The 22,816-nt window shown below is 39.4% G+C and overlaps 1 long non-coding RNA gene across 1 annotated transcript in view; it reads left to right on the plus strand.

The window, feature by feature from the left end:
• Positions 1-22,816, plus strand: part of LOC128137203 (uncharacterized) — a 40,100-nt gene that overhangs the window by 12,336 nt on the left and 4,948 nt on the right. The window contains exon 2 of the long non-coding RNA XR_008233607.1: positions 2,597-2,780. This is a non-coding gene — a long non-coding RNA (uncharacterized LOC128137203). The remainder of the gene's footprint in view (positions 1-2,596; positions 2,781-22,816) is intronic.

Raw genomic sequence — 22,816 nt, forward strand, 5'->3', positions numbered from 1 at the left:
GGCAGTGCAGAATTGCTGTCATTCCCCAGGGATCCTCTTGCTTCTGACTGATCCGTGTCAGCTCATACTGGCCCCATGATACTCCTTTCCCAATCTAAAAAGTAAACTAATGATAGAGGACTTATTATTATTTTTAATTATTATTATTAAAATAATTAATAAAATAGTATATAGTCATAGAAGAAACACATGTTTTGAGTGAAAAAAGCTTGAAGATACAGGAGTGGTGCATATATATATATGTATGTAATTAACACAGTACAGTCTTAAACACAAATGGTAATTTTTGATTATAGAATATATACCTACTTTATATACATAATTATAATTGCCTAAAGTTATAAGCTTGAATTACAGTAGCTTCGTCTGAGGTGCATATTAATTGTAAAAAAGGCATTTTATAGAATTGAAATACAGCAATTAAAATGTTTTTAAGCAGTATTTTACAAATTGTTTCACAGTTATTAGTGAGAGAAAATATTTTAGTTAAAATTTATTCAGACAGTATTTCAACAGGCTTCATTTTTTTGCCTAAGAGGTTCTGGGTGGTGGTGGTGGGAAATACCTACATTTTCCAGGTTGCAGTTACCAAGATAAAGGGGGGGCATACTCAGTCTTTACTCATGTCCTAGTTTCAGCTGGGATAGAGTTAACTGTCTTCCTAGTAGCTGGTACGGTGCTATGTTTTGAGTTCAGTATGTGAAGAATGTTGATAACACTGATGTTTTCAGTTGTTGCTAAGTAGTGTTTAGACTAATGTCAAGGATTTTTCAGCTTCTCATGCCCAGCCAGCGAGAAAGCTGGAGGGGCACAAGAAGTTGGCACAGGACACAGCCAGGGCACCTGACCCAAACTGGCCAACGGGGTATTCCATACCATGTGACGTCCCATCCAGTATAGGAACTGGGAGGTGGGGGCGGGGAATCACTGCTCGGGGGACTGGCTGGGTGTCGGTCGGCGGGTGGTGAACAATTGCACTGCGCATCATTTGTACATTCCAATCCTTTCATTATTGCTGTTGTCATTTTATTAGTGTTATCATTATCATTATTAGTTTCTTCTTTTCTGTTCTATTAAACCGTTCTTATCTCAACCCGTGGGTTTTGCTTCTTTTCCCGATTTTCTACCCCATCCCACTGGGTGTGGGGGGGAGTGAGTGAGCGGCTGTGTGGTGCTTAGTTGCTGGCTAGGGTTAAACCACGACAACTCAGTACCCACTATTTTAATACGAGAAGAACCGTTCGATGTAATAGTATTTATGAGAGTGCACAGCTTTTTCTTGCATCATATTTTAATCTGTTAAGCCCTGTAGGTCTGTGGGGAAGATAGTGAATGCTTAGAAATCTCTCAGTGCAGCATAGTTGAGCAATGTGGTAAGTGTGAGCAAAAATTTTACTGTAAAAATCCGTAGCTAGAATATAAAATCACAGTTAACTTCACCAAAATTGATGGGTGTATATGTGATCTGAACTTTTAAAATCTGCTTGTCAGGATGCTATCTTTAAGTATATCTCACAGCAAGAGCCAACAGGACACAACAGGAAGTTGGACACAAAATACATCAATAGAAGGTATTGAGCCAAATAAACTGCACCAGAGCGACATGTATTTGTCCTTAAATTTTTAAGGGTTAATTTAAACCTTAATCTTATACCATATTGCTTCTTTAAACTCTTATCTAGTGTGATATATGCCCCACTCATGTAGTAGCAGGGATGAAAATGGTATTCTGCTGTTGCAGAATACTGTATGTAGGATAGAGGTGCTCATTAAATAGATTTCCATGTAACTGTTCTGCCAGTGAATCAGTTACATTGAAATATAACTTAATATCAGGGAATAACGGTATGGTATCTTAATCTTATTTTCCAGTACTTTTTCTTCAATTATAATCTACTGCACTGTGTAAGAATGCAGCAGTTTAAAGGGAGATTCCAATGGGTAGCTGTGGAAATGTCAACAAAAAGGTTTTATTATTCTTGTGCTTTTGTGTTAGCTTTCCTGAAAACAGTTACCTAACTGGAGAGCTAAAGCAGGCAGGATGCTTGTGTTATATAATGCTTTTTCCACATTTAACTCAATGTCCATGTTCAAACTAGAATGCATTTTCAGGCTAGGAATAATTAAATGATGGAAGCACCTCTTTTGTGGAGGATTTGTTGTACTCTAGGTGTTTAAGCAAGACTGAAATTGTTAACTCTTTCTGGCTGATATGACTTGTACTTTGGTTATAGGAATTTTACAGAAAAAGTTAAAAAATGCTTGCATTGGCAATCAGCAATTCTGGTTTGATTGCTTTTCAGTACTCCTGCAGCAAAAGTTTACTTTTTCACAAATTTCTCTGTTTTAAAAGCCTTGCTTGATCAACCTGAAAAAAACCAAAACAAACCAACAACCAAAGTAAACCCCCAAGGTTTTTATTTTTGATTCTGGTCTTGTGGGGTTCCCCCTCTCCCCCCCAAGTCCTACAAAAGTTGATTTTACCCAGTTTCTATGATCAGCAAGTGAGCTTTGTGACAGTGTTTCTTATATTGCGTCATGCTTAATATCTGAATTTCAGACATAGCTAAAATTGACTTGTTCTTTCCTATCCTAGGTCTATATTGTACTTATTTCAAGAAGAAAATCTTAAGTTTAGAGTGGCAACTCAAACCTTCATCTTCAGTTTCCTTCCTGTGAAGTGGGAATAGATTTCAAAGAGACCGATGCACCTACAAATATGTACAGACTAAGAACTGACAGAAGGCGCTATTTCCAGTTGCACTTCCTCAGTCTCACAGGTAAGTACGATTATTGGAGAGATTTATCTAACTGTGTCACTTCTTAACATGCCGTGTCCCAAGAGCTATCAGCTGTGACTTCTACTTCCATTATTCCCTGTGCTGCCTGCTGACCCACAGAGTTCTGTGTGGGTTAGGACTCTGATGACTCTCCTGACTCAGCAGTCTGGAGTATCACAACTCAGATGCTGCCCCATTATCCCTTTCCATATTCCTCTGTTTCACTCGGTCTTGTTCTGCTGTTATTCTAATGAGGCTGTAAATAGGGTTCCTAAGTCTATGCCTCCCTCCATAAGGGCAACTGTCTGTGTCAGGCTGGCAGTACTGCAGTGTCTGCACAAATAAATGTTTTACATTATCTTTTCAGTGCTGCAGTTCTTAAAATGGATTCTTTTTATTAAATCAACACCATAGAAATGAGTGCCTTAACCACTGCTGTAATCTCATTAACTTGCCGTTGGAATAGAAATACATATTTACAGTGTTCTGAAATAGATAAGCAAGTTAACAGAAGGTGAAAGTAACAAGAAAGCCATAAAGATTATTAGTATTTAACTTCCTTGAAGTGTGATTATCTGTAGAACCCTGTTAGCTAAAGCAGATACTGAAACAGAAACAACTGGCATTAAGGAGGTGCTTTATAATATAAAAAATGATGTAGTGTGTGTGTTTGTAAAAATGATAGGCGAGGAAATGGCTTAAAGCTGCATTAGGGGAAGTTCAGATTGGCTATTAGGAAAAAGTTCTTCACTGAGATGAGAGAGTCAAGCACTGGAACAAGATCCCCAGGGCAGTGGTCATGGCCCCAAGCCTGTTGGTGTTAAGAAGCATTTGGACAGTGCTGTTAGATATATGGTTTAACTTTTAGGTTGCCCTGTGTGGATGCAGGAGTTGGACTCAATGATCCTTGTGGGTCCCTTCCAGCTCAGAATATTCTATAATTCTATATATGCATACTGTTGAATTTTCTCTGGGAACTTGACTTCTCAAATCCTCATGTATATATCACCAGCCTGTAATACATTTTAGAGTATTCAGTGCAGGGGTTTTCTGCCATCCTATTTATAATTCTGTAACATATGATAGTTAATGCAGAACTTATATTAACTTACACACTTATGTATAAAATAGCAATTAAGAAAGTGGTGTGTTTTTCCTTTTTAAATGCATTACTAGAAGAAGAGGTAAGAAGTAGGTGTTGGCACCATGTGACCATTCTGCTGTCTTTCGATAGTTGATGTGTCCATAGCTTATTCTTGTGATTATTCCCCAGTGCTGTCTTAGGATCATTTTACTAAGTCTTCGTGGAAGCGCAATTATGGTCACAAAAAGTTGTGTTTTAGCACTAAAAATCAGTTTCAAGACTAATGGCTGGAACGAATAGAGATCAAGATCTCGGGAAACTCTCCTTGGGACATTTGACATATCTCTGTCTTAGCTAAGAGTAGGAAACATATCCTACTAAATGGTAGTGTTTCATTCCCATTGTTTACAGACACAGGCTGTAAAGGAGTAGAGAATTAGGCATTCGGTTTTGATACCAGACTGGTATGATCATTCTACTCTTGGTTAGCTACATCAGGAAATTACAGTATCAAATACTTTTCACCTTGTATTTATTTTCTAAGCCAAAATTTCCAGTATATTATATTATATATCATTCCAACTTCTGCCTGCAGATACAATTATATTTATATTGAGATAAGCAGTGCAAAGTGAGTGAAACAGAGATTTGGTGTCTGCTCATAATGAAGTACTACACCCAACCCTTTCCTCCACAGAATAATGTGACTTAATTTAGTGGTCAGACACTTAATAGCATGAAAGAAATTATTTTTCTGAGCCAAAAGAAGAGTAAGAAATACTACTTTCTGTACATCACATATCAAAAGACCAGAAGAATGAAAAGAGGAAGTAAATCACAGAATGGTTTGAGTTGGAAGGGACCTTAAAGATCATCTAGTTCCAACGCCCCTGCCATGGGCAGGGACACCTTCGACTAGACCAGCTTGCTCAAAGCTCCATGCAACCTGGCCTTGAACACTTCCAGGGATGGGGGCATCCACAACCTCTCTGGGCAACCTGTTCCTGTACCTCACCACCCTCACAGTAAATAATTTCTTCCTAATATCTAATCTAGATCTACCCTCTTTCAGTTTAAAACCATTACCTGTTGTCCTATCGCTACACTCCCAGTTAAAGAGTCCCCCTCATCTTTCCTGTAGGCCTGCTTTAGGTACTGGAAGGCTGCTATAAGGTCTCCCTGGAGCCTTCTCTTCTCCAGGCTAAACAACCTCAACTTTCTCAGCCTATCCTCATAGGGGAGGTGCTCCAGTCCCCTGATCATCTTTGTGGCCCTCCTCTGGAACCACTTGAGCAGGTCCATGTCCTTATGTTGGGGGCCCCAGAGCTGAATGCAGCACTCCAGGTGGAGTCTCACAAGAGCGGAGCAGAGGGCCAGAATCACCTCCCTTGACCTGCTAGCCACAATTCTTTTCATGCAGCCCAGGTTACAGTTGGCTTTCTGGGCTGTGAGTGCATATTGCTGGCTTGTGTTCAGTTTTTCATCCACTAATACCCCCAAGTCCTTCTCCACAGGGCTGCTCTCAGTCCACTCATCGCCCAGCCTGTATTTGTCCTTGGGATTGCCCTGACCCATATGCACTTGGCCCTGTTGAACTTCATGAGGTTCGCACGGGCCCACCTCTCAAGCCTGTCAAGGTCTCTCTGGATGGCATCCCTTCCCTCCAGCATGTCAACCACACCACACAGCTTGGTGTCGTTGGCAAATTTGCTGAGGGTGCACTTGATCCCACTGTCCGTGTCACCGACAAAGATGTTAAACAGCGCCAGTCCCAATACTGACCCCTGAGGAACGCCACTCATCACTGCTCTCCACTTGGACATCGAGCCATTGACCGCAACTCTTTCAGTACAACCATCCAGCCAATTCCTTATCCACCAAGTGGTCCATCCGTCAAATCCATGTCTCTCCAATTTAGAGACAAGGATGTCATGGGGGACAGTGTCAAACTCTTTGCACAAGTCCAGGTAGATGATGTCAGTTTCTCTTCCCTTATCCACCAGTCCTGTAAGCCTGTTGTAGAAGGCCACCAAAGTTGTCAGGTACGATTTGCACTTAGTGAAGCCATGTTGGCTGTCACTGATCACCTCCTTATTTTCCATGTGCCCTAGCATAGTTTCCGGGAGGATCTGCTCCCTGATCTTGCCCAGGCACAGAGGTGAGACTGACTGGCCTGTAGCTCCCTGGGTCTTCCTTTTTTCCCTTTTTAAAAAGGGAGGTTATGTTTCCCCTTTTCCAGTCAGTGGGAATTTCACCAGACTGCCACGACTTCTCAAATATAATGGATGCTGGCTTAGCCACTTCATCCGCCAGTTCCCTCGGGACTTGTGGATGCATCTCATTGGGTCCCATGGACTTGTGCACCTTCAGGTTCCTTAGATGGTCTCATACCTGAGCTTTTTCCTACAGTGGGCAGTTCTTCATTCTCCTAGTCCTTGCCTTTGCCTTCTGCGAGTTGGGCGGTGTGGCTGGAGCACTTGCCAGTGAAGACTGAGTCAAAAAAATATGCTTATTTTATGGCTGTAAGGTGATGGTACAAGGTTTCTCAGGTTGATGTAACCTTACAGCATTTGAGAGTTGACCCATAGCAATCTTTGCCTAGCTTCCTACCAATGTGAACAGAATCCAGGATTCATGAGGTGATACATAGTAACCATGCTTTTTGCTAGAGTTTTCTTGGCCTTGGTTGAAAATCCAGGTTCTTCCTTGGCTAATTAAAAGGTTCAGTTCGCCTTTTGTGCTTCCATTTTATGCTAGAGTAGAGCAATAAACAGAACTAGCCTGGTTTGCTGTGAAGAGGTACAATAGTGTGAAGTACTCAAGTATGAGATATTGTTGTAGCTACAACAGTGCAGTCCGGAGACCTGAAATTTTGCAGAAAATGATCTGGGTGTCCCCATAGACAAGCTGAACATGTGAAAGCGGTGTATCCTCTCAGTAAAGAAGGCCAGCTACGTGCTAGGCTATAATAGCAAGAACATAGAGAGCAGGTTGAGGGAGGTGATTATTTCACTCTATTTGGCATTTGAGAGACTGCATCTGAAATACTATGTTCAGTTTTGGGCTCCCCAGTACAAGAAATATATTGATATACTGGAGTGAGTCCAGAGAAAGACCATCGAGATGCTAGAACATACGATATACAAGGAGAGGCTGAGAGCTGGATTTGTTTAGGCTGAAGAAGAGAAAGCCAAGGGAAGATTGTACTGCTGTCCTAAACTGTCTGATGGGTAGTTATAGACGAGATGAAGCCAGACCTTTTCTGGTAGGTGCACAAGAGGCGTCAGAGAGAAGCTGCAATGAAGTAAATCCAATTAAATAGTAGGAAAACTATTTTACATTGAGGATGGTCAGACATTAGAACTGGTCACCCAGAGAGGTTGTGTAATCTCCATCTTTGAAGATATTAAAAACTTGAGCAGAGAACCTCAGCTAATCATACATGGCTTAAACTCAATCTCCTGAGAGCTTTTCAATCTGTATCAATCTGTGATTCTAATTTCATAGTCTGCCAGAAGTGGTAGAAAATTCTATTCAAAGATACTATTCTGCAAGAGGTTTGCCTTGAGGGGATATTTCAAAGTGACCTGAAGTACTGATTGTGGAAGCTCATTCCTACCACAGTTAAATGTAGCCTTTATTTTTCAGAGCAAGCGAGAATGAAAAAATGTTCAGCCAACAGCTCCAGATAGCCATGAGAGAGTAAATTGCTTTCTAATATTGAATATATTCAGGAGGACTGCTGTATATCTCAGTGTATCCCTTCAAACTTTTTCAGCTTCCACCAGAAAGTAAGTGGGTTCACTTCCCCTTGTGATACTACCTTTGAGATGGCAAATATATATGCAGTTTCCAGATGAATTGGAAACAGTACACATATTTCTGAGGCATTTCTCTATTGTCTACTTTTATAGCATTCAGGTTATGTGTGCACTGACATTTCACATATGTGGTATGAGTTCTGTATTTCATAATAGTGATCTCCAGTTAAAACTTTGTGTTCTGGCACACACAAAATGTGATTTTCATGTTAGTGTAGCATGTAGACGGGAGGTCTTGCCCTTCATTGGAATAATAGAAGATCTGTTCTTCTCTGTTGTCAGCCCCTGACTATGAATTGGATAACATATTGTTCTCACTAGTAGTAACTCCCCAGAACTCCTAGCATGTAGCTGTGTAAGAAACTAAAGGTTTTTTGCCCCCAAACTGGGGCCATATATTTGTACTGTTGAAGTCGACCTATTTTCTGGTAGTACAACAGACCAATTGGAGTTTATTATTATGCTTTGCATTAAAATTTGTGATAGTCTTTTCTATCAAACAAGATGTTCTGTTGTTAGTGGGTTTTTTGAGGTAATAATGTATTAATAGCACTTAAGAAATTCATAGTTCTTCAAACATTTCTCCATTTTGTGGATTAAAATGTGAGGTTTGAATTAGAATACGTGGGTTATTTGTCCTTTTCAGACTGGCAAGGACAGAAGTAAATCATACTTCTTGTGAATTGCATAACACAAGTAGGCTGATGGTGAAAACTGTCATGTAACGTGCTAGTGTACTTCAGCCCATCAGAAGCTTCTCCCCCTGTGTTTGCTGCCCCCTCTCACAGGAGAGGCAAACTTTTGTACTGGTCCCTTGGTGAAAAGTCCAGTCTTAGTGAAAAAGTTACCAGATTCTTATGTTACAAAGTGATGAATTTCTTGCATACAAAGTCAACTTAATACTTTCTAATGCTCATCTGAATAACAACAGTGCATTTTGACAATAACAGGATTATTTAAATTGTTGTTTAAAGCTACAGAGGTTAAATCTTCTGAATTGTTTATTCACCATTCATATGTACATCTTGGATTTCAGTTACTTTTTTTTCACACCAGTTGAAGTCAGGGCAGGGAATAGCGAAAAGAAAGATGACTTTTTTTTTTAAAATATTTTTCCTAATTATTTGCTTACATAATTTTCTGAAGAGACTTGAAGGTAGTGGTATTCATCATAGAGATGACAGTCATGTCCACATCATTTGTACTTGTGATGGGAGATCTAATAAACATGAGGAAAACTAAATGAGAAAAGGGACAAAATTCATTAACATACCGTAGCAAAGTAATTAAACCTGTGTTAGTGAACAGGTTATCACAGTGTCATCTGATGTAATGAACAGTTTGTCTTGTAACCGGGATAAATACTAATGCTATATTCCTTTTTTCCTTGTTTGTGTTGACAGGAAAAGGGAAACTATTGTAATTAAGGGGAAACATTTCAACTTGAGCTGCTCAGAGAGTAGTAGAGTTCTTATATATGAAGTGTGTGTCCATCTGGTGATTCCAACCCCCATTCTATTTGTTTGTTTACTTGCGTGGTTTCACTAATAGCCTATTTTGTACTTGATACAGGTTGCAGCCTGTGTGCCTGATTATGTATCTGTGTAGCTAACTGGTAACTCCTGCTTTAACAAGGGAAGGCAAACAGTTTGTTTATATATCTTGGACTGAAATACTCCTAAAATTCTCAGTGTCCTGGTTTCTAAACTGTCAGAAATCTATAACATTTTCATTTACTTGCATATTATAAAATATTTTTTTGTGGATACTTAACTGAGAATTTGTTGTTTCCCAGAACTTCAGAGTCTTTTGTTGCAAAGAAAATTGGCAAAAAGAGCTCTTTTTGCCAAGTCATGCCCCCAGCTATATTGATTTATTTGGGGATGTAAAACTATTCAAAGTACGCCTGCTTTTAATTCATAATGTAGAACAGTATGAACCAAATTTATGTTGTTGTGCTACAATTTGTGCAAATATATATACACTAGAGAAGAATTTGGCTTTCAAGAGTAACTTATGTGAAAGGAGTATAAAGAAATTAAGTTAATCATAGCCAATAAGTATAGATCTCATAATATTTTTCACATATTAGTAATTACTTTTATTTTAGTATTTTCTACAATATTCATCAAACACAAGAAGGAAGCTTTAGATCAGAGCTTCACAGTCTTAGGCCCAGTTTTGTAACTTTTCACATATCTACATTTATTTGCTCTCAGTTGTTTATTAATAATTCTGTTAAATTCCAAAGGTTTCCTAGTGTATAAAGCACTATACACTTTGGAGTTATTCATACTATCTGCACTAGACAATTTTCAGCAGCTATCTTAATCAGTTGTTGGGTATGATGACTTTACAGTGTTGACTGTTTGTTAAGTAGCTGAGAGTAGGTGGTATGAATGTTTCATGGTTTCTTGAGATATTTATCTAATTTTTTCAGATTCTAGATTGTATCTTCATCCATGCCCTTTAAACTGCAATGAGTGTGTTAGATAAAAAGGAGTAGAAATGTCACAATCTGTCATCTTTATTCAAAATTCCCAAATGTAAAAAGAAACAGGGACTGTAATTGTGAAAACAGTGTATTTGAGTGTGCCCAGGTGTAATGGGCTGACCCTAGCCAGCAGCTAAGCACCCACCCAGCCTCTAGCTTACTCCCCCACAGTGGGATGGGGGAGAGAATCGAAGAGCAAAAGCTGAGAACTCCTGGGTTGAGGTGAAGCAGCAAAGCTGCGTGTGCAAACAGAGCAAAATAAGGAATTTATTCACTATTTGTCATTGGCAGGCAGATGTCCAGCCCCTTCTTGGAAAGCAGGGCCTCAGCATGCCTAATGGTTACTTGACAAAATGAAAGCCATAACCATAAACCCCTTCCTCCGCCTTTCCCTGAGCTTTTATTGCTGAGCACTATGTTATATCATAAAGAATGTCCCTGTGGTCAGTTTGGGTCTGCTGTCCCAACTGTGTTGCTTCCCAACTTCTGGCACACCTCTGGTCTAATCACTGAGGTGGGCAGAGTGGCGAAAAGGAAACCACAATTCTGTGCAAGCCAAAACACTGGTGTGTTAACAACACTGGTTTAATCACAAGTCCAAAATACAGCACCGTATACAGGATTAACTCCACCCCAGCCAGACCCAGTACACCAGGGAAGGCATCATTCATTCAGAGGAATAGTTTGCTTTCTCCCTGTAATAAAGTTATTAACAACAAAAAATATGAAGATCTGTAGGTTATAAATATGACATCTGCTTAAAACTGCCTCCTTCTTGCTAAAAATGTGTTAGACTAAAAGGAGGCAACTGTACAAACATGTATGTGCTTATTTAAAAAAAAAAAAAAAAAAAAAAAAATTGATGGATTGTCTTGAGCTCTGTGGCTGTGCTACCATTAAGGAACTTAGACTGTTTTCAGCCTTGCTGTTTACTTCTTTTACATCAAAATCAATATTAGTTGTCAATGTTTAATTAGCATGCTTTGTAAACATGCATTTCACATTGTGTTGGCCTTCCGTTAATTTCATTTGTGATTATGTAAAATATTATATTGCTTTGTATAGAATTTTCAAAACAACAGATGGAGGTAAAAAAAAAAAAAAAAAGAAAACCCACTGAAGAATTTCTGTCTTCATGTTAGTACTAGCGCCAAAGGAGGAAAAGGGAAAAAAATAATGGATCAAATGCTATGTTTCTGTGCATAAAGTTTTGTTTTTACCTGAATATCCACTTTATGGTAGAATGAAGTTTTGCTTGGTTTGAAGGAGCAGGAAGTCCAAGGATGTATATAGCTCTGACTTTAGATGCTTTCTCTGCTGGCTGTTCTTAAGTCCTGGCAAGGAGGGTGCCACGCGTGACTTCTGTTGATACACAGTCACCTTTCATTCCTGTGGATATTTTCCGTTCTCAAAAGGGGGGCTAAGTCAGATGTTTTTTAGAAATCCTTGGAAAAAATTGTCATCTTGGTGATGTAAAGGCCATAAAGCAGAGAACTGACTCTAAGTCTGGTTTTAGTCCCTCTCAGCTTCCACAGACACACTTTCCCACATCACTAAACGTTCATGTGGTTTCAGCAGTGAGATTTTCCTGCTGTTTATAGCATGAATGTACAGGGAAGCAATTATTTTATTAATCTATAACTTTGACCTTACAAGAGGCCTAAAAGTAAAGGGGTACATGTGGTCCAGTATTGTTGACTTCAGTATTCGTATCTTTCCTGGTTTTGCTTATTTGCTGAATTTCTCTCTGCGGCAGTTTTCTGTCTCTGTGAATAGGATGTAGTTCAAGACTAATTCATCCCATCCCTCTTCAGATTATTGCATGCGAACCAACAAATATAAGAAACCTAAACTGGCTAAAATATCTTTTTTTGCTACTAACAGTCCTTGTTAGGTTCCATCAAAAGTAGTGCAGTATTTGTCCAAGATCAACGTAATAACTTTCTAATAGTGACTTGAATGATGATTCCCTGAGATGGTGAAAACTGATGCCAAAGCCATCCAAATTGTAGAACATAAAGAACACATTTCAGGTGGCCATGCTTAATTGAGCCTTCAGTATTTGGGCAAATAATTGATTTGCATACTTGAATATATTTTGCGCTTTATTTGATCACTAACTAATCAATGCATACAGATGGCAATTAGATTTCTGATCTGAATACACAAACAGTACCTTGTGAATGCAAGCAAGGGCTGTGAAGCTGCAGAATGGGATCTCTACTCAGTTGGAATTAAAAATTGTTAATATATCTCCTGTGATTATGAAAGTGGAGGAAGTGAGGGTTTTTTCATTAGTACTTTGAAAGGACTTGCTAATTTATTCATATGTGGAAGATATGTTGGTGAGAAAGTAAAAATTGGCTGTGGACTGACTCCAAATCTGTATCCCAATTTTTTATTTTTAAACTTTATCTACAAGAGTGATACAAGTCTTATCACTTAAGGAGCAAGTGAATGGAGTGAGTACTTTCAGTACTTTCAAAGTGCATTTTCCCTTTCTCAGTCTTTCACCTTCCCTGTGGAAAGGAAAAGTTTGTGTGCATGCTATGTGAAGGTGCCCATATGGTCTTGTGTATTCCATAGAAGGTCATTGAGGTTATAACACTGTAATTGATTCTTGCTTCCTAATTGCCGTAAATTTTGTTAGCAGTTAAACAATCTATATGAATGACTCTGAAGTCCATCTTCACACAAAACTGCTGTTCCAGTTGCTGTTTTCCTGTCTTTCTCCTAATTTTTAATCCTGTGTTAATATGTGAAATGGTAAATTGCAATTGAACAGCATGACTGTGGTGGGTTGACCCTGGCTGGACGCCAGGTGCCCACCAAAGCCGATCTATCACTCCTCCTCCTCAGCTGGACAGGGGAGAGAAAATCTAACAAAGAGCTTGTGGGTCAAGATAAGGACAGGAGAGATCACTCACCAATTACCGTCACGGGCAAAACAGACTCAGTTTGGGGAAAATTAACTCAATTTATTACAAATCAACTGGAGTATGGTAATGAGAAATAAAACCAAATCTCAGAACACCTTCCCTCCACCCCTCCCTTCTTCCCGGGCACATTTTCACTCCCGGATTCTCTACCAGCCCCCCCCCCAGCGGCACAGGGGGACGGGGAATGGGGTTTACGGTCAGTTCATCACACGTTATTTTCTGCCACTTCATGCTCCTCAGGGGGAGGACTCATCACACTCTTCCCCTGCTCCAGCGTGGGGTCCCTCCCACGGGAGACAGTCCTCCATGAACTTCTCCAACGTGGGTCCTTCCCACAGGCTGCAGTTCTTCATGAACTGCTCCAGCATGGGTCATTTCCATGGCGTGCAGTCCTTCAGGAGCACACTGCTCCAGCGTGGGTCCCCCATGGGGTCACAAGTCCTGCCAGAAAACCTGCTCCGTGGGCTCCTCTCTCCACAGATCCACAGGTCCTGCCAGGAGCCTGCTCCAGCGCGGGGTTCCCACGGGGTCATAGCCTCCTTCGGGAACCCACCTGCTCTGGCCTGGGGTCCTCCACAGGCTGCAGGTGGATATCTGCTCCACCGTGGACCTGCAAGGACTGCAGGGAGACAGCCTGCCTCACCATGGTCTTCACCACGGGCTGCAGGGGAATCTCTGTTCTGGCGCCTGGAGCATCTCCTCCCCCTCCTTCTTCAGTGACCTTGGTGTCTGCAGGGTTGTTTCTCTTACATGTTCTCACTCCTCTCTCCGGCTGCCGTTTCCCAGCAACTTTTTTTTCTTCTTAAAAATGTTATCACAGAGGCGTTACCACTATCGCTGATGGGCTCGGCCTTGGCCGGCGGTGGGTCCATCTTAGAGCCGGCTGGTATCGGCTCTGTCGGACACAGGGGAAGCTTCCAGCAGCTTCTTACAGAAGCCACCCCTGTAAGCCCCCCACTACCAAAACCTTGCCACACAAAGCCGATACAATGACATTTTTTCCAAAGCGTACTCCATTGTGCTGTACATTGGTATACAAGTTCAACCTTTAAAAATAATCAATACGCTGAAAGCTCTTTGTGTTTCCGAATTTGAGTATGTAGAACAGCTGTACAGCTGTGTAATGTATAGAGGTTCAAAATAGTGAAATTCTTGGAAAATGCACTGATTCTTTGTCATGTAAGTTATTAGTGACACCTTGATTTCAGGTTTAGTTCCTTTGCTTTCCAGAGCTGGAGAGTCCAGCTTATTGCTCTGATTAAAATGTTCAAACTAAAATTCTTTGAGTCCTGCATTGCATTTTTATATGATCTCAAGAACAAGCTTTAGAACCATATAAAGAAGTCTGTTAACTTTTATGGTGGAACAAAGGCCAATCTATGCACTTTTTTTGCACTGTAACACATTTCTTTATTTGGGGAAAATTTGTATTTCTTTATTCCAGATAGTTAGGCATCTTTAAAACACTATAAAGGATTATAGGCTTTGGAGGCAGTAATGAGGAGGATTTAAGTACAATGGAGGTGAGGCTCAACAGAAGTTTGTGTGAGAAAAGTGTGGATCAGTGGATATTTTATAATCCAGATACCTTGTCCAGCCCATTGCAATACTGATTTGAAGGGACAGAGGAAGCTCTTGTCATTGGGCCAGTGGAATGAAGTTGAACTTTTAGATTATTCTTCCTGTCAATATTTCTTCAAACATTTCTATATGCTTTTGTAAAACATTGTATTTTTGTTGTGTATTTCAACAGCTTTTGAGAGAGCATTAGGCTGCTTTACTTATCAGTCATGCAAGTAGCATTTTTTAAGTTTCTGAATGGTGAGCTTAAAAATATGTCTTGACTTCTAGAGTTAACTTTTTTTCCATCTTGTTGTTCAGTGGTCCATAGCCACTTCAGCCTTGGAAGTGATTTCTTTCCGTGAGTGTTGTCAGCTATAAAACTCACTCTGTTGACCTATCAGCAGAGTTCTCCCTGAAAATAATTAAACTTCAGAACCCTGTTCTTTCAAGGAACTTGACCTCTAACTGGCTTGACCTTTGATTGACTCCCCAGCCTGCTTTGCACTTAACTGAAATTTCTGTGATGGTAACATCATTAAGGGTGCAATTTCCTTTCCCTCTGAAATACTAGCTACATTGGTAAAAGCCTTTCTACAAGCATATATTCATATGTGCAAAAAGCCACTGTTCAAGGGAAAACACTGATGTTGCTTGTTGCATTAGGGTATTCATTAGGTATGCTGCAGGAATAAAATGGAATGGTCTGTGCGTTAGGTGAACCTACTGGCATATCTCTTGTGATTAGTGAGGTTGTAATCCAGCATTGTAATCCTGGCCAGCATTTTAATACTTGTGTACTTTACTGTAAAGGTTCATTTGATATGCAAACTGTATTTTTGTTATCCTTTATGTTGCAAAACAAGCTGCTGCTGATTTTTAACTGAAGCTACTGCATAGCTGTTTCTTTATTAGAAGTTTATTCAGCAGCAACCTATAAGACAAGATTGTTTTTCATGTAAAAATCGTAAGATAAATGGGTTTTATATGGTCTCTTATTTAATTTACCTTCCTATTAAATGGAGTAATCGAGTAGAATAAGGCAACTTTTCAAAATAATGAATAATTCTCTTTCATCAGAATAGACATTTGTTTTAAATAAGTCATTAATCATGTAGTTAAAGCACTGATTAAGAATATTCTTTGATATGCTTTCCTGTGTCTAAATTCAATCTAGGAGAGAGGTTATGCTAAAAGAGGTTGATAATGCTATTTGTTATAAAAAAATTAATATTGCTGGTATCTTGTATATATCCTTTGCTATTCATCATCTGTGCTCTGTTTTACTTACTGGACCCAACCTTTCAAGCTCTGGGATAGATTGGTTTAATATTCTCCATTTTGGTAACTCAAGCACTATGGGACTAGCCAAATTCCCTTAAAATACTTACTTCTGCATCTTCAAACGGAGGTATCGGTGAGTGAGTGGTCAGGGCTCCAGGCCTCTGGGTCTCTCCAAAGGCCTTTGCTGCCCCTATTAATTTTGCTGTGGTGACCACATTATACACAGCCTGGGTAAGTGCGCACGTACTTTGCAGTGCCTGTACAGGGAGGGCACTGAATCTGCCCACAGTTTACACCCCATGTTGTGTTTTGGGTGGGGGGAAGCACCTGCTGCATGTGAACCTCCTGCTGCCTGGCAGCACGGCTCAGCAGTGCAAGGACCTGCTTTTCCACAGGCCGCGGAGTAGGAGGCTTGAAGAGATGTGAAACTTAAAAGTTATGGCGACACTGTAGAAAATGAAATCTAGAAATAAAAATAATTACAGAAAATTGTCTGTTAGATGATTAAGAAAAAGACTGGGATACTGGTAGCAGCACGCATTTTTTATACCCTGCTGTTTGAATTCCTTTTTGTCATTCACATTTGAGCATGTAGGGAATTAGGGAAGAAGTGCAGTGAGTCACAACTGTAGCACACAGAAGCTTGATGTGAGTGTCCTGCAATGGGCTATGACTGGTCACTAATTCTACATTGTCCATCTCTCAGCCTTCTTTAATTGATGCTAAGGTACTATTTATGTTTTCAGGATCAAGGCTTCTGCTTATATGCAAAAGTGTATGACTTTTTGTGTTTGCCCTTTTTCTTTCTCACTTGCAAGCAAACCACCCTATTTTTCTGTTTGCTTGAATAAAATAAAAAGTGTAATAATACACTGCTCCCTCTTAATTCTGAGGACAGGTACAAAACAGAAGTTTGCAAATAATCTCCCTTCCCCTATCCCCACTTCCACAGACACACTTCAGAACTGAAGCTTCTGCTTTCATAAATGTTAGAAAAATTGACTTTTTCCCTAAAAATTAAAGGCTCAAAATATAACAAATAGTTCCCATATGAAATCTCACAAAGACACTGCAGGACAAGTGAGAAGATTTTTGTGTGACTGTAAACATATCTTATTTTTCCACAGTTGAACAGCCCAGAAGTATAAAATATTTGTTTTATCTTTTAAGCAGTTATCAGCTAAAAAGAAAAAAAATTATCTTTGTAGTAGCTTTTCAGATTCTAATTGTATTTCAGAAGTATAACTCTTAAATGGAATTCTTGTGCAAGAGTCCTAAGCTCAACATTTTAAAATCTAAGTGTAAACTAACACTTTGTAGATATAAATTGTGAAAGGGTTTTTTGTTACTTTCTTCCTTTCCTGGCTTTGAAATTTTACCTCAAGGTCAGGTTAGAAAAGGGCTGTACATGGACAGGAGTAAGTTGCTGGAATTCAGTGTAAATTTAAAGCAGACAGCCCTTGTGCAATTAAATGGTGTTTACAGACAGGGTTACTAACATCACTTTGTAAAAGCTTCTGATAAAAAGAATGTGCCACTCTAATGCTACAGACCAAAGGAGAATACAGAAATTTGTCTGAAAGAGAAAACAGCTCCTTGGTGCAAAGCTGTGAACACTGGTGTGTTGTAAGTCAAGATCTTGCAGGTGTTGGCACTCCATCTTCTCTCCCTCGTGAACATAGAGACCAATTAACAATGACTGCAGGTATTCTGTGCAGGAATTTGGAGATGTAGGTTGTTTTTTTTTTTTTTTCTGTGCTTATCCCTGGTATATGTTGTCTCAATTTTGATAGATCTGACAGTGACATATGTCCCACGTGTCTTTTTTAGTTCAGCGGGTGTATGCTAGGCTGGATTATGTTTTGTTATGTGCCCAGCTGATGAGATCCAACAAGCAGTAAAAATGTGGTTCCAAGTCAAATGTTCAATAAGTATTTTCTAAGCTAATTTAATACTTCTTTTTAAGACTAGCCTGTTTTGTGATAAAGGTGATATATCATAATTGGATGGTAATATTTATTCAAATAACTTTCAGAGCTACAGGAAACCTGTAGGAGAGCTACAGCTCGCCTCTCCTAGGGATGCCTCCCTTGTGGTGGCCGTGTCTGGACTCCTTGTCTGCAACCATACACTGAACTGGGGCAGTTGTACACTTCGGCTGTAGTGAAGGCTTTGGCTTTTGTACAGGCTGCTAATTATGATTGGACTTGGCAATTAAGTGATGTTTTTGCCTATTATGTTATTCTGCTTTTGTTGGTATTGCCTGGTGTTACAGTCAAAGCTTAGAATTGGGTTCCTTTTGCCGAGATTTTTTCAAACTCTTCACTGTTGCTTTCATGTCAGGTAATGATCCTTGTTGGTGCTTTAGTATCTTGCGTCGAGAGTGAAATAGATGGCAGGGCTAAAGCCTTGTTCTGGTACTGTTTGTTGGAGGTGGAAGCTCTGTGATGTATCTAAACCTAAGAACTCCCTTGGAAGTGCAGAAGTGAAAAGGAACAGGTTGGTCATGGCTCTGCATATGTTATTGCAGAGGGCTGCCATAGGGAATTGTGATGAGGCCACACTCTCTTAACTAGGGGGGATGAGGCTCACCATTAGCTATGTCAGGGCACACAGTGGTAATTCCTCAGAATTCATACTTGTGGCAATGCACCGTTTATCAACTGCTTATGCCCCAACCGTTGCTCTCATGGCAGAGTGTGTTTGCTCTCCAGCCAGAAACTTGTCCTGTTAACCTTGGATTTCAGTTTACAGCACACTCATCTTCAAAGATGGCAGTAAATTCTGTTGATGGAGCGCAGAGTTTGCATTCTAGAGACCTAACTTGCATCTAATCCCTCCCAAGTCTTAAGCCACCTAAACTTGCCTTACTCTGGCTCAGAGCTTCAAGCTTCAGGCTGTAACTTGGAGCCTAATTCGCTTTTTAGAAATGATTGATTTGTTATTGTGCTGAAACAATTCAGCTGGTTTAAAAGGAAAAAATAAATCTACAGCTAGCACTTTAAAATTGCAGGAAAAAATGGTCTAAAAATATGAGGACTTGTACTTCTTTTATATGAACTATTTTTCTGTGGTCACTTCTGTATGCTCACTGGGAATTATTTCTGCCTACAGCTGTTTTGTGATACACAAACAATTCTTTCTGTAACAGTATCTTTATACTTTCCTGTAAAATAGTTATAAGCAATATTTTTGTACTTTCCTACATAAGCTAGATATGATTACGATGCATTGTGGATTTCTTGTGAGAGTGACCTTTAGAAAAATGATAGTTGTGTCTCAGGTTTCAGGCAAGATAGCAAAGTTGGCAGCAGTGGTGGCAGCTTTTTAAAGCATTGCAGTGGGTATCTCAAATCTATAAATGTGTTTGGAGGAAAAAGGATAATAAAATTGGAAAAAAAAAAAAGCAACAGATACTGGTAGGCATACTTGTTCTTTGGGAAGGAAGAAAAGAAACCTGGGGTAGGACGGGGAGACAAGTTGTGAGGAGTGATAGGGTATTTAAACCCTCAGTTTTTGACCTGAGATAGGTTGGGGAGGGTGGATAAGGGAAGAGTAGTGTTGCAGAATGGAGGTTCTGGAGAGAGATCTGAGGATTTAGAGCACTTGGTGCCACCAAGCACCACTGTCTTGTCACGTGTAAATAAAATTCTGCCTTTGTGAGGAAGGGGTGGGGGATTGTTGGTTTAGAGCTACTGCTGTTAACAGTTCTTTGCAGAATAACAGGTAAGGAAGGGGTCAACAGTGGGATGAAAACCTATCAAGCTGGATCACAGGGTTTTGATCCACAAAAAGAAGTTCCTAGGCCAAACCTGAAGAACAGAAGGCAACAACTGCCTTCCTGAAAATACAGGTATAAGAGCAAGAAATGCCCCATAAGCTGCCTGCAAAGTTTCCTATGTCTAGGTTTGAACTGTATGGGAAAGAGGTGGTCTCCTGAAGGGACCTGTGGAGAGAGCATCATTCTGATGTATAAAGACTGCTGTGGCAGTCTTGCTGCAGTCTCAGATACTTCTGCAGTTCTGTCAAAACTGTATTTGTTGCTCATTGCCTGGCTCCTTTTTCTAAATAAATGCAAAAAAATCTCCTTTGACTAGAAAGACTTTTTCATTCTAACTGTGCTCATTTTCAAAGAAATGCTTTCTGAAAACAATCACCATGGTTTCTTAAGTTAGAAACAACAGAAAACAGAGTCACTGTTTATTGTAAAACAGTCTCAGGTCAACCCCTAATTCACTGTGTTATCAAGAGGAAAGAAAGGATTTTTCTAATAAGGAAAACATAGTTTTGACTAAATATAGAGAATTGCACACAAGAAATTTATGCTGAAATGTGGGATATATTACCATTTCTTGGGAAACAAAGTTAAAGAGAAAAAAGACTTAACTTATAATGCTCTTTCCTACCTTACTAAATTGCTTCTTGTGTATGCATCCTTCTTGCAATAAATATTGTAGAATAGGAATGGTTCATTAACATGCTGGGCAATGTCTTACATGGACTAATGTTACCATACTGATTATTATTCTAAAAATCATACTTGGTGCCTGATTTCCTTCAGTATACTTGACAGGATGTGATTGCAGGGAATATTTGCATTTGTAACAGTGTTTGGAGTATAGTTCAAACATCCTAACTCATTTACATAATCTGCAAATTGGGTAGGTTTAACATATCACTTAAATGTCATGTCTGTATTTATTATAGAATCTCCCAAATTTACTCTGAAGTGAGATTATCGGCCTATTTAGGATCCCTGTATTTATGTTCCTTTAAACTCTCTTACCTAGCTGTCCATGCAGAAATATTTGTGCCTTTCAGAGTGAATGTTTTTTCTTTTGCTTACCTTTGCTTTGTGGAACCCAGTCTCTGGGATTTTTGGAAGCTGTGACAAGCATCTTCGTTTCAGTGGTACAGCACAGTTTCATTCCAATCTGTCTGTGGATTAGTATATTTTCATCCTTCTCCCATTATGGTGAGAAGGAAAAATAGGTTTTTTGTTTTATGGCAAAACATGCAATTCAAAGGTAAACAATTAATTTTCATTATTTGTTCCTTCAAGTGAAAAATTTCCTTTCCTCAAAATATTTGTTAGGATCTTTGTACAGGTCAGGAAAATGCAGACATCCATGAATAATACTTAACCTAAAATTCATTACTGGAACCACATTGTGTAGGAAAAGTGAGAGTCCTGTTTTTTTTTCTGGACAATCACATTTTTATCCTTAGGCCACTGTTTTCTCCCTTTTAGTGGTCATTCAAGATATTAGTATATGAATAGTCTATTAATCACCATTCTTTACTCTCTAGGAGAATATTCTGTGTTTGCAGTGGGCACAAAATTCCTCAGTAATCGTGCAACTAGGTGCGCTATTACTATTTTTCACCCGTAAATCCAGACCTTCTGACATTTTATCTGCTGGTACAAACCTAAAATGAAATTTCTATCATCAAGCCTGCACAGAACAAAACTTTGGCTGCCAATTACTATTATAAACAGGCATGCTGAGAAGCCAGAGGGCTACAGTAGGAAAGTTCTGGTTTTCTATTCAGTGTCCAGTCTGTTGCGGTGAGAGTCCTGGATAATCATTCTAGTGCAACATGTCAGTCAGCTTGCATAAAATGATGTTGCATAATCACACAACTGCATGTCAACTGAAAATGCACGTTACTAATGTTTTAGTGCCGATAATGCAATAGGAGCAATGTCTGGATTGAAGGTGGAACTGATGGAGGAACGATCAGAGCAGGCTCATGATAACAGAGTATGTCAACGAGGAGTGTTTCAAGCAAATTCAGCATGTGGGCCCAAACCACCTATCAGATGTAATGCACTGTAGGATCCCTTTTGGAGAAGTACTGGTTGAGAGGCTGCGTACTGAAACAGCTTTTGTGGCTCATTGATATTGTGTGCAAATAGGGGTCTCATATATATCACCTCATAGGAGGTGAAGAATACTCACCTCCTCACATGGCAAAGATAGCAATTCTATTATAGATTGAAGGCTATAGATGCAGAACTTCTTGAGAACAAATAGACTCTTACTGAAAGACTACTCAGGATATTTGATTTCATAAAACCAACCTTAGTGCATTACTTATCTTGTGTGCAGTTCTCTATATTTAGTCAAAACTATGTTTTCCTTATTAGAAAAATCCTTTCTTTCCTCTTGATAACACAGTGAATTAGGGGTTGACCTGAGACTGTTTTACAATAAACAGTGACTCTGTTTTCTGTTGTTTCTAACTTAAGAAACCATGGTGATTGTTTTCAGAAAGCATTTCTTTGAAAATGAGCACAGTTAGAATGAAAAAGCCCTGTGATTATGCTGAAGTGGAAAGTTCAGGTAAGGCTTAACCTGCAAATGTTTTGTTTTCAATTGTCTGATAGCTGCAGTTCCCCATTTATCCCCATGATATATTTCATATGTGTGTGGGGAGAGGAAAGGAAGTGTACTGTAAAGCAAACAATTATACAAGCTCCAGTTGAGCAGGTATTTTGAATGCCAATCACTCAAGCGGGTGGGTGTCTGCTAAAGCCAAGTTGAACATTGGCTCACTGCTGAGAAAGAGAAGTATAAAGGCTGTGTACTTTGAAGGTAGCAAGTCAGATTTTTGAAATCGTTAATCCCAGGTGGAAAAAAACATTTGATGAAGGAATTTAGCAAATTTCTACTTATTTTCTAGTGTGTAATTTGATACGCATTTCAAGATCACTGCCCCTTTTTTGAAACCAGAACTTGGCACTTCTATTTACAGTTTTTGTTAAAATTGTTTTTAACTTTAGCCCATGGAACAATAACATGAATATGTAGTATTCCATTTTTAAAGTTGCCTCTTATTACTCAGATATT

This window comes from Harpia harpyja, chromosome 2 (genome assembly GCF_026419915.1).
Source record: "Harpia harpyja isolate bHarHar1 chromosome 2, bHarHar1 primary haplotype, whole genome shotgun sequence".
NCBI classification, from domain to species: domain Eukaryota; kingdom Metazoa; phylum Chordata; class Aves; order Accipitriformes; family Accipitridae; genus Harpia; species Harpia harpyja.